Source organism: Meriones unguiculatus (assembly GCF_030254825.1).
Source record: "Meriones unguiculatus strain TT.TT164.6M chromosome Y unlocalized genomic scaffold, Bangor_MerUng_6.1 ChrY_unordered_Scaffold_23, whole genome shotgun sequence".
NCBI classification, from domain to species: domain Eukaryota; kingdom Metazoa; phylum Chordata; class Mammalia; order Rodentia; family Muridae; genus Meriones; species Meriones unguiculatus.
The window spans coordinates 7859378-7874892 of record NW_026843709.1 but is presented as its reverse complement, the minus strand read 5'-3'; the positions used below and the strand labels follow the sequence as shown (position 1 = coordinate 7874892).

General features: G+C 38.1%; 1 non-coding gene across 1 annotated transcript; it reads left to right on the top strand.

Moving 5' to 3' along the window:
• The first annotated feature begins 7507 nt into the window (after positions 1 to 7507).
• Positions 7508 to 7613, top strand: LOC132651626 (U6 spliceosomal RNA). The gene has a single exon (XR_009589211.1). It is a non-coding gene; the product is annotated as a U6 spliceosomal RNA (small nuclear RNA).
• The last annotated feature ends 7902 nt before the right edge of the window (positions 7614 to 15515 follow it).

The window sequence follows — 15515 nt, the reverse complement described above, 5'->3', positions numbered from 1 at the left end:
AATATGTACATCTAAAAAAATTAATTAAGTGAGAAGACCCCAGTTAAAATTTCCAATCCCCATCCCAAAAGGCAAAGAGCAAGGATATCAGAAGAAAAAGAAAACAGGAAACAACCTAGAAACCTGCCACAGAGGGCCTGTGAAAGGCTCTGCCTTGCAAACTATCAAAGCAGACACAGACCTACGGCCAACTGTTGGGCAGAGTGCAAGGTATCTTATGTAAGTAGTGGGAAAAGATATGGAGAGGAGAGGCACCCCACAAGGAGAGCAACAGAACCAGAAAATTTGAACATATGGTTCTTCCCAGAGACCCATACTCCAACCATGTACCAGGCATTGAGATATCCTAGAATTCTGGCACAGATGTATCCCATGGCAGTTTAATGTCCAAGGGTGATAGTATATGGGAAGAGGGACTGCCTCTGACATAATCTGATTGGCCTGCTTTTTTATCACCTCCCCCTAAGGGGGGAGCAGCCTTACCAGGCCACAGAAGATGAAAATGCAGCCACTCCTGATGTGATCTGATAGACTAAGATCAGAATCAAGGAGAGCAGGTCTTCCCTTATCAATGGACTTGGGGAGGGGCATGTGTGAATAAGGAAGAGGGAGAGTGGAACTGGGAGGGTAAAAGGGATGGGCTTATGGGGGGATACAAAGTAAATAAAGTGTAACTAATAAAATAAAATAAAATAAAATAAAAAATAAAAAATGAAACAAACAAAAAAACTGAATTCTTCCTTGCAGCACCTTGACACGATCGCCAAGTAGAAGCCAGCAGACCTGAATAGATTTATACTTCATAACCTCGATCACAGTTTTTCTTATGTACTTATTATAATTTGTTTACAGTGTATCTCTGCTGCTTCCCCCTTACTCTACTCATTCCAATCCCACACCCTCTTCTTCTATCCCTATGCACTCTCTATAGTTCGCTGATAGGGGAGTACCTCCTTCCCCTTCTATTTGACCCTAGCTTATCAGGTCTCAACAAGGTTGGCTGCATTGCCTTTTGTGGCCTGATTCTCTGGGAATTGTTCTTGTGTTCTCAACTCCCTCTACTTATGAGACTCTTCCTGCCTCTTCTCCTGAAGGCTTACCAGAGCTCTGAGGGGACAGAGAATTTCTTTGGGAAATCCCATTTAGAGCTGGGAGTTTTAAGGTCTCTCTCTGCATAGTATCAAACTGTGGGTCTCTGTTGCAATTCCAACTGATGCTCAAAGATAAATTTCTATGGATAAAACACATGGCAATGATCTATCAGTTGAGGGCAGAGAGTAACATATTTTTATAATAACAGCCTGGGTTGCTTTAAAATTTCTGTAGGACAGCCTGGCCCCAAAATAACTAACTGCTGTCCAATCTCTCTAGTGAAAGACTCGTGTGGTTACAAATGATGGACAAATGGAACTTTATCCCCCAAAATATACCATGATGTCATTTTCTTAGCTGAATAATACTCCATTATGGAAATATTCCACCATTTCCCCTAAACAGGTTATCAGTGCTATTCTATAGTCCTTGTAAGTTGCTGGGACAAGTTTGTATTGAATGACAAACTTTCAGGATAACTATGTTCTTTTTACCTAGAAATTCCTCCATCTTCTTCTACTTTTTGTTGAATTGAATTGCAATGTCCTCTTGAAACTCAGCTATTTACATGTATTGTCTCCAGAAAGAAAGTGTATGGGAAGCATAAGGCAGTATGTCCTTGTTAGATAATATAATTCCTATTGGAGTTATGTCATAGGAGGGTATGTGAGGTTGATATGCCAAAGAAAGTGAACAGACAGAAAGGAGTCTCTGTCTCTTGGTCTCTGTCACTTCTTATCTTTGTTTCTGTTGGGCTATGTCTCTCTATTTATGAATCTGTCTCTTGAGCTCTTTCTCCCCACTGAGTAAATGTCTGGTAATTTGGGAATAAGGGGAATGTACTGAATGGTAAGGTGCAGTCTTGGATCTGAAATTTCCTAGGTTGTGATTTTGAACAGAGCAGTTACTGGCATACTGACTAAATGTACCTTCAAATTCTTATTGATATAATAACCTGTCTGAGTAAAGGCTTCCCTGGGTCATTGAGTATTTATGAGCAGAGAAAAGAGAACACGACCTCACAATCCTGCAGGCTACTCTAACGGAGTCCATCTGAAAGATTGTAAATGAGGGAACAGAGACATAAAGAATAGATATAGACCTACAAGATATGATAAACATAATGAAATCTACACACCTAAAGAAGATAATCAAGAAAGTGGACACGGGCAAGGATGATCAATCCTCATTTAGAAAGACAAATAAGATGTGCATTGAGCATATGACAGGAGTCTACTGCAAAAGGCATCTGAAAGATTACCTAGCAGTGTTTCAAAGCAGACACTAAGACTCATAACCAAACCCTCAATAGAGTGCAGGGAATCCTTTGAAAGAAGGGGAGTTAGTATGATATGGAAAGAATAGGAGCTCTACAAGGACCAAATATATCCTGGCACAGGGTCTTTTCTGAGATTGACACTCAACCAAGGATCATCTATGCATATAACATAGAACTTCTGCTCGGATGTGGCCCATGGTAGCTCAGTAACCAAGTAGTTTTCCAAAGTAAGGGAAACAAGGACTATTTCTAACAGGATCTCAAGGTCAGGCTCTTTGACCTCCCCACCCCCCCCCCAGGGGAGGAGCAGTCCTGTTAGGCCACAGAGGAGGACTTTGAAGCCAGCCCTGAAGATACTTGATAAAACAGGGTCAAATGAAAGGGGAGCTATCAGTCGACTTGAAAACGGGCAGGGAGGAGACCAGGGAGGGAGTGTGGGGTTGGGGAGGGAATGAGGGTGCGGGATACATCTGGGACATAGAGCTAACAAAATGTAACTAAAAAGAAAAATTAAAATTAAAAAAAAAAGAAAAGACAGATTTGTTTTCAAATATCAGTTTACTGAACCTGCAAACAACGCTTATAAAGCAAACGGTACAAGCAATTTTTTTTTAGTAGCAATACATCTTTGCCACCTGGCAAGGCATCCAGGAATTCACTCAAGTTTACACGAAGTTTTCTCTCTGGTTCCCAAGGTTTCAAGGATCTTGTTATCTGCTTCTCATGTTCAGAACAGCCCACTAGCAGAGACCACCAAGGACAGTCTCGGACACATGGAACTTAGAGAAGACCTGAAACCTCCAAGACCATGATATCAGTATTCCGATTACCAGACTCCTTCAGTTCCCCCTTCTTTGTTTTATGGAGATCCTTTCTTAAGTTGGTTATACATGCATTTTTCCTTACTCATCATCAAGGTCTTGGATGTGATTTTTACAAGCCTCTTTCTTAGGTTGGAAAAATCACTATTTTTCCCTTACACATCATTGACTTACCTCCATATCAAATGGGTTGTTAGAGATATTTAATTTAAATTCATGCAACTTCACTTGCATGTGTTGAAGATCTTGATGAAGGAGCTGTAACACACAAGGCAGGCAGGCACAGGCCAACAAAACCATACCCGCCAGGCCCCCAAATGGCAGTTCCCACATAATCAGAGTCAACTGATTTACTAGCCTTCTGAAGCTAGTAAATATATCCCAGGCTATATTGGCCAATTCTAACCTAGGTTTCTTGGCAGATTCTCTATCATGCCTGATTTCTTCACAATAGATGGCCTTTTGGAACTTTTTCCCACACTCTTAGGAGAACTCCTAATAAGTAAATTGAAAATATGTAAGTCTTTTTGCATTTTAGTAACTTTAACCAGGATGATTTTTCCTGTTCCAACCATTTGCCTGAAAATTTCATGATGTCATTTTCTTACAAAAATAATACTCCATTATGGAAATATTTCACATTTTCCACAAAGGAGATTGTCAGTTCTGTTCTATAGTCCTTGGAAGTTGTTGCAACTTTAATCATTGTATTGAATGAGAAACTATCATGATGACTATGATCTTTTAGCATAAAAGTCCATCTCCTTCCACTTCTTTGTGATTTGAATTGCCAATCTCCTTGAAGCTCATCTATTTACATGTTTAGTTCCCAGTGTTGAAATGTATGGGAAGTGTTAGGAGGTATGACCTTGTTTGATAATATAATTCCTTTTGTTTTCCTAATTGCTTTTGCAGCTGTTTTGTTTTTTGTATACAGAGAGGATACTGGTTTTTTCATTTGTTTGCTTTGTTTTTTTTTTGTTTTGTTTTTTTGTTTTTGTTTTTGTTTTTTTAGTTAATTTTGTAAGCAGTCATTTTGCCAAACCTATTTATCAGCGAGCTGTAGGAGTTCCCATGTAGAATTTTGAGAGTCACTGAGGCATACTATCATATCATCTGAACATAGTGATATTTTGACTTCTTCATTTTTCATTTCTATCCCCTTGATCCTTCAATTGTCTTATTGCTCTAGCAAGAACTTCCAGAACTATGTTAAAGAGATATGGAGAGAGTGGGTAGCCGGGCTTTTTTCCCTGATTTCAGTGTGATTGCTTTAAGTTTCTCTCAGTTTAGTTGGATGATGGCTATAGGCTTTTTCTATATAGGCTTGAATATATTGAGATATGTGCCATGTATCCCTAATCTCTCCAATACTTCAAATATGAGTGGAAGTTGGATTTTGTCAAATGCTATTTCAGCATCTAAGGATATTATCATGAGGGTTTTTGTTTTTTTCTCTTGCAGTTGGTTAATATAGTGGATCCCATTGATGGATTTCTGTATATTGAACTACCCATGAATACCTGGAATGACGCCTACTTGATCATAGTGAATGATATCTTTGATGTGTTTTTATATTTCGTCAAAGACATAAAGTACTTTGGTTTGACCCTAGCAAAGCTAGTGAAAGACTTGAATGAAAAAAAAAATTCAAGACACTGAACAAAGAATTAGAAGAAGATATCAGGAGATGGAAAGATATCCCATGCTCATGGCTTGGCAGGCTTAACACTGTAAAAATGGCCATTTTACCGAAAACAATCTACAGAGTCAATGCAATTCCCATCAAGTTACCAAAAGAATTCTTTATAGACTTGGATAGAAAAATTCTCTACTTCAAATGGAAAAACAAGAAACCCAGAATTACTAAAAAAATGCTCAACAATAAAACATGTTCTGGAAGTATCTCCAGCCCTGAACTCAAGGTGTATTACACAGAAACAATAACAAAATTTGCATGGTACTAAATAGAAACAGAATAGTGTTCAATGGAAACAAATAGAAAGAACTCAAAGTAACACACACTTCTGGACACCTGAGTTTTTACAAAGATGCCAAAACCATACAATGCAAAAAAAAGATAGCATCTTCAACAAACAGTGCTGTTCTAACTGCATGTTTACATATAGAAAAAATGCAAATAAATCTATACTTATCAGCCTGCATAAAACTAAAGTTCAAGTGGATCAAAGACCTCAACATAAAACTTGACACATTAGATCAGTCAGAAGAAAAAGTGGGGAAGAGCCTTGAACTAATTGGCATGGGAGACAACTTCCTGAAAGGAACACCAACAGCACAGGCTCTGAGAACAGCAATCAATAAATGGGACTTCAAGAAACTGAAAAGCTTCTTTAAAGCAAAGCACACAGTCATCAAAACAAAACAAATACCTAAAGATTGGAAAAGACTTCACCAATCCTCTATGTAACAGATGGCTAATATGCAACATATATAAAGAAGAGGTTGAAAAGCAACAAATGAAGCAATCCAATTAAAAATTGAGGAACAGAGCTAAACAGAGAATTCTTGATAGAGAAATATTGAATGGCAGAGAAACACTGAAAGAAATGCAAAATGTCATTAGCAATCAGGGAAGTGCAAATCAAACAACTCTGAGATTTTACCTTACACCCAACAGAATGGCCAAGATCAAACCTCAAGTGACAACATATGCTGGAGAGGTTGTGGAGAAAAGGAAACCTTCTGCCCTTGCTCGTGGGAATGTAAACTTCTATAAGCAGTCTGGAAATCAATCTGGAGCTTTCTCAGACACTAAGAATAGCGCATCCTCAAGATCCAGGTATACTACTCCTAAGAATGTGTCCAAAGGAGGATCAAGTGCACAAAAAGTACATTTGCTTAACCATGTTTGTAGCAGCTTTGTTTGTAATAGTCAGAACTTGGAATCAAACCACATGCCCCCCAACTGAAAAATGGAACAGAAATTATGACACATCTAATTAACATCTAAGTAACAATGGAATATTACTCAGTAATAAAAGACAAGGAAATCATTAAATTTACAGTTAAATATTGGGAACAGGAATGATTATCGTGAGTGAGTTGCCCCAGCAGCAGAAAGACATTACATGGTATATACTCAGGAATATAGACATATAACATAAAATAAACCTACTAAAATCAGTATAACCTAAGTAAACTAATCAAGAGGTAGGACTCTGTTTAAAATGTTCAATCCCCATCCCAAAAGGCAAAGAGGATTGACACCAGAAGAAGGAGAAAATTTGGAACAAGTTAGGAATGTGCCGAAAAGGGCCTCTGAAATGCTCTGCCTTGCAGACTGTCAAAGCAGATGCTGAGACTTATCACCAACTGTTTGGCAGAGAGCATGGAATCTAATGAAAGAAGTGGGAAAGAGTAAGATCTGGAGAGGACAAGATCTCCATAAGAAAAGCAACAGACCCAACAAATCTAAGCACATGGGTCTTTCTTGAATCTCATACTCTAACCAAGTACCACACATGGATATAACCTAGAACCCCTACACAGACGTAGCCCATGGCAGTTTGGTGTCCAAGTGGTTTCCACAGTAATGGTAACAGGGACTGCCTATGACATGAAGTGATTGACCTGCTCTTTGATCACCTCCCCATTATAGTTGATCAGCCTTAACATGCCACCGAGGAAGACAATTCAGGCACTCCAGATGAGATCTGATAGACTAGGTCAGAAGCAAGGAGTGGAAGACTTCCCCTATGAGTGGACTTGGATAGGGGCATGTGTGGAGAAGGGGAAGAGACTGGAGGTTATGGGTGTATACAAGGTGAATAAAGTTTAACTAATTATATTTAAAATTAAAAAAATATTTTAAAAATGTAGTTCCTTTTTGGATATATACTATAGGAGAGTGTGCTTTGATATGCCAATGAAAGTGACCAAACAAAATGGAGTTGCTGTCCCTCTGTCTCTGTCACTTTATATTTTTTTGTTTCTGAGGACGCAGTCTCTATTTCTGAATATATCTCTTTATCTCTCTCTGTGTGTCTCTGTCAGGCTCCCTCTCTCTGCCTAAAAGTATGGTTTAGTATGAAATGCTATCAGTTTTTGTGAAGGACTACAACAAGATGATTGCTTGCCAATATGACATCATGGTTGGTCTTGTAAATATATAAGCAATGTCTCAATTAAATGCTATTATTCAAAGGTTTGCCTTGGTCAGGGAGCATAGAAAATAATTCATTAACCTAGGACATAGCTTTCCTTTAACAAATAATAATTAAATCTGTGATAATGTGAAACTCACAAGTTAAGGACATGTGATTTACTAATGACCACTTGAAAGAAATATGTGACACTCACTTCAACAGCATATATACTAAAATTAGAAGATATGGAGAAGATTAGCATGGCACCTACACAAGGATGACACAAAAATTCGTGAAGAGTTTCACATATTTTTAGAGAAATTAAAGAAAAAACAAATACAAGTAATTGTGGAGAGAAAGAACTCAGGAAGGAAATCAGGAAATACAGAGGTAAGCATAACCAATAGACTACAAGAGATGGAAGAAAGAGTATCAGCTGTGGAAGATACAATGGAAGAAATCGATGTATCTGTCAAAGAAAAAGTTAAATCTAAAAATTCCTGACACAGACCTTCCAAAAAATTTAAGACAACATAAAAATGCAAAACCTAAGAATAATAGGAATAGAGGAAAAAGAAGATTCCCTCCTCTAAGGCATCAATGATTTCTTCAAAATCATTGTAGAAAATTTCCCCAAATTAAAGCAGAGGTCAATAAGAACACAAGAGGTTCACGGAACACCTAATAAATTAGTCCAGAAAAGATAATCTTCGCATCAAATAATAATCAAAATAGTAAGCATAATAGAACAAAGAAAAAAATACTAAAAGCAGCAAGGAAAAAAGGCCAAGTAACACATAATGGCAAAACCATTAGAATCACACTTGACTTTTCAACAGAGACAATGAAAGCCAGCGGGGCCTGGACATATATCATACAGACCCTAAGAGAGCACAGATGTCATCCCAAGCTACTCTATTCAGCAAAACTCTCAGTCCTCATAGACAGAAAAAACAAGATATTCAAAGACAAAAGCAAATTTTAACAATACCTACACAAATTGACTGTTATAGAAGACACTAGAAGAAAAAAATACAACCCAAGAAAATAGGTACTTTCAGGGAAACACAGGAACTAATTAACCTGACTACAGTAAAACAAAAAGCAACGAAACATACAACCTTATGACCACAGCCAACATCAAAATCAAAGGTTATAATGACCATGGTTTATTAGTCTTTCTCAACATCAGTGGACTCAATTCTCCAATAAAAAGACACATACTAACAGAATGGATACATAAATAAGACCGAGCAATCTGATTTGGCCTAAGTCACAAAGATAGACATTAACTGACAGTAAAGGGCTGAAAGATGACTTTCCAAGCAAAGAGACTCAAAAAGCAAACAGGAGTGCCCATTCTACTATCTGATGAAATAGACTTTCATCCAAAATTAATAAAATGAGATGGAGAAGAACATTTCATACTCATCAAGAGAATATTACACCAGGAAGACATCACAATCCTCAACATCTATGCTGCACATACAAGGGCACACACATACGTAAAAGAAACATTGAAAAAACATAAACCACACATAGATCTCCACACATTAATAGTGGGAGACTTCAACTCCCCACTCTCAACAAACGACAGGTCAACAAGGCAGAAATTAAACAAAGGAACAATGTCTCTAACAGAGTTCATGAATCAAATGGACCTAACAGATATTTACAGAACTTTTCACTCAAATGCAAGCAAACAAAAAAAATCAACTTTAGCTTAGCATGTCATGTAACCTTCTCCAAATTAGACCATCTAGTTGTTCACACAGTGAGCCTCAACATATAAAAGAATGAAATAATCCCTTGTATCCTATCTAGTCAACATGGAATATAGCTGGACTTCAACAACAACAAAAATAGCAAAAAGCCTACGCACACATGGAAAATGAACAGCTTGCTACTAAATGATAGCTGGATCAGGGAAGAAATAAGGAGAGAAATTAAAGTCTTCTTAGAATTCAATGAAAATGAAGGCACAACATACCCAAACTTATGGGACACAATGAAAGCAGTGCTAAGAGGAAAGTTCATAACATAAAGTGACTTCAAGAATAAATTCAAGACATCTCATTCAAGCAACTTAATAGCTCACCTAAAAACCCTAGGAAAAAAAAGAAGCAGACACACCAAAAAGGAGAATAAAATAATAATAATCAAACTGGAAATAATCAAACTCAGAGGTGAAATCAGTAAATTAGAAACAAATAAAACAATTCAAAGAATCAATGAAAGCAAGAGCTGGTTCTTTGAGAAAATCAACAACATAGACAAACATTTAGCCAATCTAACTGAAAGGCAGAGAGACACCATCCAATTCAACAAAATCAGAAATGAAAACAGGGATATAACTACAGACACTGAGGAAATCCAAACAATCATGAGGAATTACTTAAAATCTATATGCCACAAAATTTGAAAATCTAAATGAAATGAACAATTTTCTTGATCGATTTGATTTAACAAAGCTGAATAAGTACCAGGTGAATCAATTAGATAGTCCTATATCCCCTAAGAAGTTGTCATCGAAAGTCTTTCATCAAAAAAAAAAAAAAAAAAAAAAAAAACAGGTCCAGATTGTTTCAACACAGTATTGTAGCAGACTTTCAAAGAAAAGCTAACTGCAATTCTCTTCAGACTATTCCACAAAATAGAAACAGAAGCAACACTACCAAACTCATTCTATGGAGCCACAGTCACCTTGGAACCTAAACTTCACAAGGACCCAACAAAGAAAGAGAATTTCCAGCCAATCTCACTTATGAACATTGATGCAAAATACTCAACAAAATACTTGCAATCTGAATATAAGAACACATCAAAGATATCATCCACTATGACCAAGTAGGCTTCATCCCATGTATTCAGGGATGGTTCAATATACAGAAATCCATCAATGCAATCCACCGTATTAACAAATGGAAAGAGAAAAACAATGATAATCTCCTTAGAAGCTGAAAAAGCATTTGATAAAATCCAATATCCATTCATGTTTAAAGCATTGGAGAGATCTGGTTTACAAGGCACATATTTAAATATAGTGAAGGCAATATAGCAAGCCTATTGCCAACATCAAACTCATGAGAGAAACTTAAAAAAAAATCAGGGTCAAGGCAAGGCTGCCCACTTGTTCCATATTCCTTCAACATAGTTCTAGAAGTCCTTCTTTAGCAATAAAAAATTGAAGGAAATCAAGGTGATATAAATCAAAAAGGAAGAATTCAAATTATCATTATTTGCAGGTTATATGATAGTATACCTGATTGACCCCAAAAATTCTACCAGGGACTCCTACAGCTAATAAACTCCTTCAGCAAAATGGCTAGATACAAAATTTATTCAAAAGAAAAAAAATCAGTAGCCATTCTGTATACAAAGTACAAAAGGGATGAGAAAGAAATTTGGGAAAAAAACACCCTTCACAAAAGCCACAAAAATCATAAAGTACCTTGCTGCAACCCTAATCAAGCAATTCAAAGTCTTGTATGTCAAAAATTTCAAGACTCTGAACAAAGAATTAGAAGAAGATATCAGGAGACGGAAAGCTATCCCATGGCTTGGCAGGATTAACATAATAAAAATGACCATCTTAGCAAAACCAATCTACAGATTCAATACATTTCCCATCAAATTACCAACACAATTATTTACAGAAGATTTGAAAGAAAAAATTCTCAACATCAAATGTAAAAACATAAAACCCAGAGGTGCTAATCAATGTTCAACAATAAAAGTTCTGGAAGTATCTCCATCCCTGATCTCAAGCTGTACTATAGAGCTACAGTAATAAAAACTGCATGGTACTGGAATAGAAACAGAATCAATGGAACCAAATAGAAGACCCAGAAATAAATCTACATATATATAATCACCTGAGCTTTGACAAAGATGCCAAAACCATACAATGGAAAAAAAATGATAGCATCTTCCACAAATGGTGCTGGTCTAACTGCATGTCTACATGTAGAAAAAGGCAAATAGATCTATAATTATCACCCTGAACAAAGCTAAAGTCCATGCACATCAAAGACCTCAACATAGAACCAGACATATTATAAGGGTTAGAAGATAAAATGGGAAAGAGCTTTGAACTAATTGGCACAGAAGACAACTTCCTGAACAGAACACCAACAGCACAGGCTCTAAGAGCAGCAATCAATAAATGGGACTGAATGGGTTAGACTAACTTTGTAACCTGTATGTCTTCTAATGCCTATAGCTTTGAGTTTTAGGTTCAGGTTAAGCTAAAGCCTCTTAGTACCTTTCCAGAGAATGGAGGAATGTGACCCTATCTATGAGGACAGTTATAAAAAAAGGCAAGCAAGCAATGACCTTCACTCAGCAAAAAAAAGGACCAGACCCTTGTGTTTGAGATAGCATTTCTTAGCAGTGAACCCAGACTTCTTCTGAGTAGCTTTTGACCTGCAGCCAAAAGTCTGCAGCCCCTAATCTTCAAGGATGAGCTAACCACCCCCACCTTAAATTGCACCCCCACCTTAAATTGCATCCACACTTGGCAGGACTGGCCAAGCTTGAGCACCTAAGACTACCCATTTATCTTACTTAATAACTTCCTCATCCAATCCTAAATTGCTAAGACTGTACCTTCAAATCTGCAATTTTTCTTTTAAAAACATTAAGGCCTTTGTCTCTGGATGCCACTCTTTGCTGACCAGCAAGGGTGGCCCCATTGTGCAATGGTTAATAAAACTCTTGCTTTTGCAACGAGTCTTGGTCTGGGGGGAGTTTCTAGGAAGGGCATGATCTTAAACCCCTGAGCTGTGAGACCCTAGGTCTTACAGGACCTAATGAAACTGAAAAGATTTTGTAAAGCAAAGTACACTTGTCAACAAAACAAAATGGTTCCCAATAGATAGGGAAAGAATCTGCAACAATTCTCTATGTGACAGAGGGCTAATATCCACTATATATAAAGAACGAAAAAGTTGGAAAGCTACAAATCAATTAATCCAATTAAAAAATGGGGAAGATATAAACAAAATTCTCAATAGAGGAATATCAAATCGTACACTAACACTTAAATAAATGCTCAAAATCATTAGCAATCAGGGAACTGCTAATCAAAAGATCTTGAGATTTCCCATTACACCCATCAGAATGATTTCACCCTACAGCCATTAGAATGCCCAAGATAAAAAAGTCAAGTGACAACACATAGTGGAAAGGTTTTGGAGAAAGGGGAATATTCCTCCACTTTTGCTGGGAATGTAAACTTGTACAACCACTTTGTAAACAATATGGTACTTAATGAGACAGCTAGGAATAGAGCTTCCTCAAGATCCAGCTATACCACCTAGGAATATATATGTAGGCATATATCTGAAATAGGCTCAGGTACACAATAAAGATTGTTCTTAAAATGGCCTTTTGAAGCAATCTACAGAATCAATGCAATTCCCATTAAATTACCAACACAATTCTTTACAAACCTGGAAAGAAAAAATTCTCAACTTCTTATGGAATAACAAGAAACCCAGAGTTGCTAAAACAATCCTCTACAATAAAAGATCTTCTGGAGGTATGTCCATCCGTGATCTCAAGCTGTACTCTAGAGCAACAGTTTTAAAAACTGCATGGTACTGGCTTAGAAATAGAATAGTGGATCAATGGAAGCGAACACAGGACCCAGAAATAAATCCACATACTTATGGACACCTGATCTTTGACAGAGATGCCAAAGCCATACAATTCAAAAAACATAGCATCTTCAACAAATGGTGCTTGTCCAAGTGGATGTCTACATGTAGAAAAATAAAAGTAGATCCCTATTTATCACCCTGCACAAAACTGAAGTCCAAGTGAATCAAAGACCTCAACATAAAACCTGACACATCAAATCGGCTAGAAAAAAAAGTGGGGAATACCCTAGAACTCATTGGTACAGGAGAAAACTTCCTGAACAGAACACCAACAGCACAGGCTCTAAGAGCAACAATCAATAAATGGGACCTCATGAAACTGAAAAGCTTCTGCAAAGCAAAGGACACCGTCATCAAAACAAAACGACTTCTTACAGATTGGGAAAGAATCTTCACCAACCCTTTATCTGACAGAGGACTCATATCCAGTATATATAAAGAACTAAAGAAACTGAAAAGCAGCAAAACAAGTAATCCACTTAAAAAATGGGGAACAGAGCTAAACAGAGAATTCTCTGTAGAGGAATAACAAATGGCAAAGAAGCACTTAAAGAAATGCTCAACCTCACTAGCCATTAGGGAAATGCAAATCAAAACAACCCTAAGATTTCACCTTACACCCATGAGAATGGCCAAGATCAAAAACTCAAGTGACAACACATGCTGGAGAGGTTGTGGAGAAAGGGGAACCCTGCTCCACTGCTGGTGGGAATGTAAACTTGTACAACCACTCTGGAAATCAATCTGGTGCTTTCTCAGACAACTAGGAATAGTGCTTCCCCAAATCCAGCCATACCACTCCTAGGCATATATCCAAAAGAGGCTCAAGTACACAAAAAGGACATTTGCTCAACCAAGTTTTTAGCAGCTTTATTTGTAATAACCAGAAGCTGGAAACAACCCAGATGCCCCTCAACTGAAGAATGGATGCAGAAATTGTGGTACATCTACACAATGGAATAGTACTCAGCAATGAAAAATAAGGAAATCATGAAATTTTCAGGTAAATGGTCGGACCTGGAAAGGATCATCCTGAGTGAGTTGTCCCAGAAGCATAAAGACACACATGGTATATACTCATTCATATAGACATACAACATAGGACAAACCCACTAAAAGCTGTGCATCTAAAGAAACTAAGCAAGAGAGAGGACCCTAACTAAAAGATCCAATCCCCATCCAGAAAGGCAAAGAGTATGGACATCAGAAGAAGAAGAAAACAGGAAACAACCTAGGAACCTACCACAGAGGACCTCTGAAAGCCTCTGCCCTACAGACTATCAGAGCAGATGCTGAGCCTGATGGGCAACTGTTGGGCAGAGTGAATGGAATTTTATGTAAGAACTGGGAAATAGTAAGAGCTGGAGAGGACAGGGTCTCCACAAAGAGAGCAACAGAACAAGAAAATTTGAACACAGGGAACTTCCCAGAGACTCATACTCCAACCAAGGTCTATTTATGGAGATAACCCAGAACCTCTGCACAGATGTAGCCCAGGGTGGTTCAGAGTCCAAGTGGGTTACATAGTAATGTGAAGAGGGACTTCCTCTGACATAATCTGATTGGCCTGCTCTTTGATCAACTCCAACTCCCCCTGGGGAATGCAGCCTTACCAGGCCATAGTAGAGGACAGTGCAGCCACTTTTGATGTGAACTGATGGACTAAGATCAGAAAGGAGAGAAGAACCTCCCCTATCAGTGGACTTGAGGAGTGGTATGCATGCAGACGGAGGAGGGAGGGTGGGGGTGGGAGGGCAGGAGAGAGGGGCTTATGGGGGGATGCAGAATGAATAAAGTGTAATTGATAAAAATTTAAAAAAAGGAAAAAATAATTTAAGAACCTTAAATGACTTTCAAAAGTGGAGGAAAACTTGGGAGTTAGTCAATTTACATGGAGCACGTCTTGCCCCTGGGGGCAATGGTCTCCTGAACCTACTCAGACCTCAGATACCACCACTGCTAGTTCTAGAACTGATGCAGGATGTTCCAACGAGGGGGTTAAGGCTTCTCATAATATTTCCCACACCTGTTTGTTTATAACCCCCATTTTTATTCATTATTAGCCACATAGAGCCAAGTAATTCTGGTAATGATACTTGCTTTTTTGCTCAAGGCTGGAATGCTAGTGAATTTAGGTATGCCCTGGTTACTCACATGCTTCACTGGGTGCCTGTGCCCATTGATGGCCCTCACGCTATGAGTCTCTTCAGACAGAAAAGGGATCTTGGAATTACAGCCACCATTGTTACTGCCATCGCATTGGCGGCTGTTGGAGCTACCACCACGGCATTAGCCAGGAGTCATACTGTGCAGACTGCTCAGACCCTGAATAATCTTTTAGCCAATGTAGCTCATGCCTTAGATGTACAAAAAGGAATTAATGTTCAACTAAAAGGAGGCTTGATGGTGTTCAATCAGAGGATTGACCTCGTGCAGGAGCAAATTGATACCCTATGGCAAATCTCTCAGCGTGGCTGTCAATGAAAGTATGCTGGACTTTGTATCACTAGCCTACAACATGAGAATTTTTCCTGTGCTACAAATCTGTCTC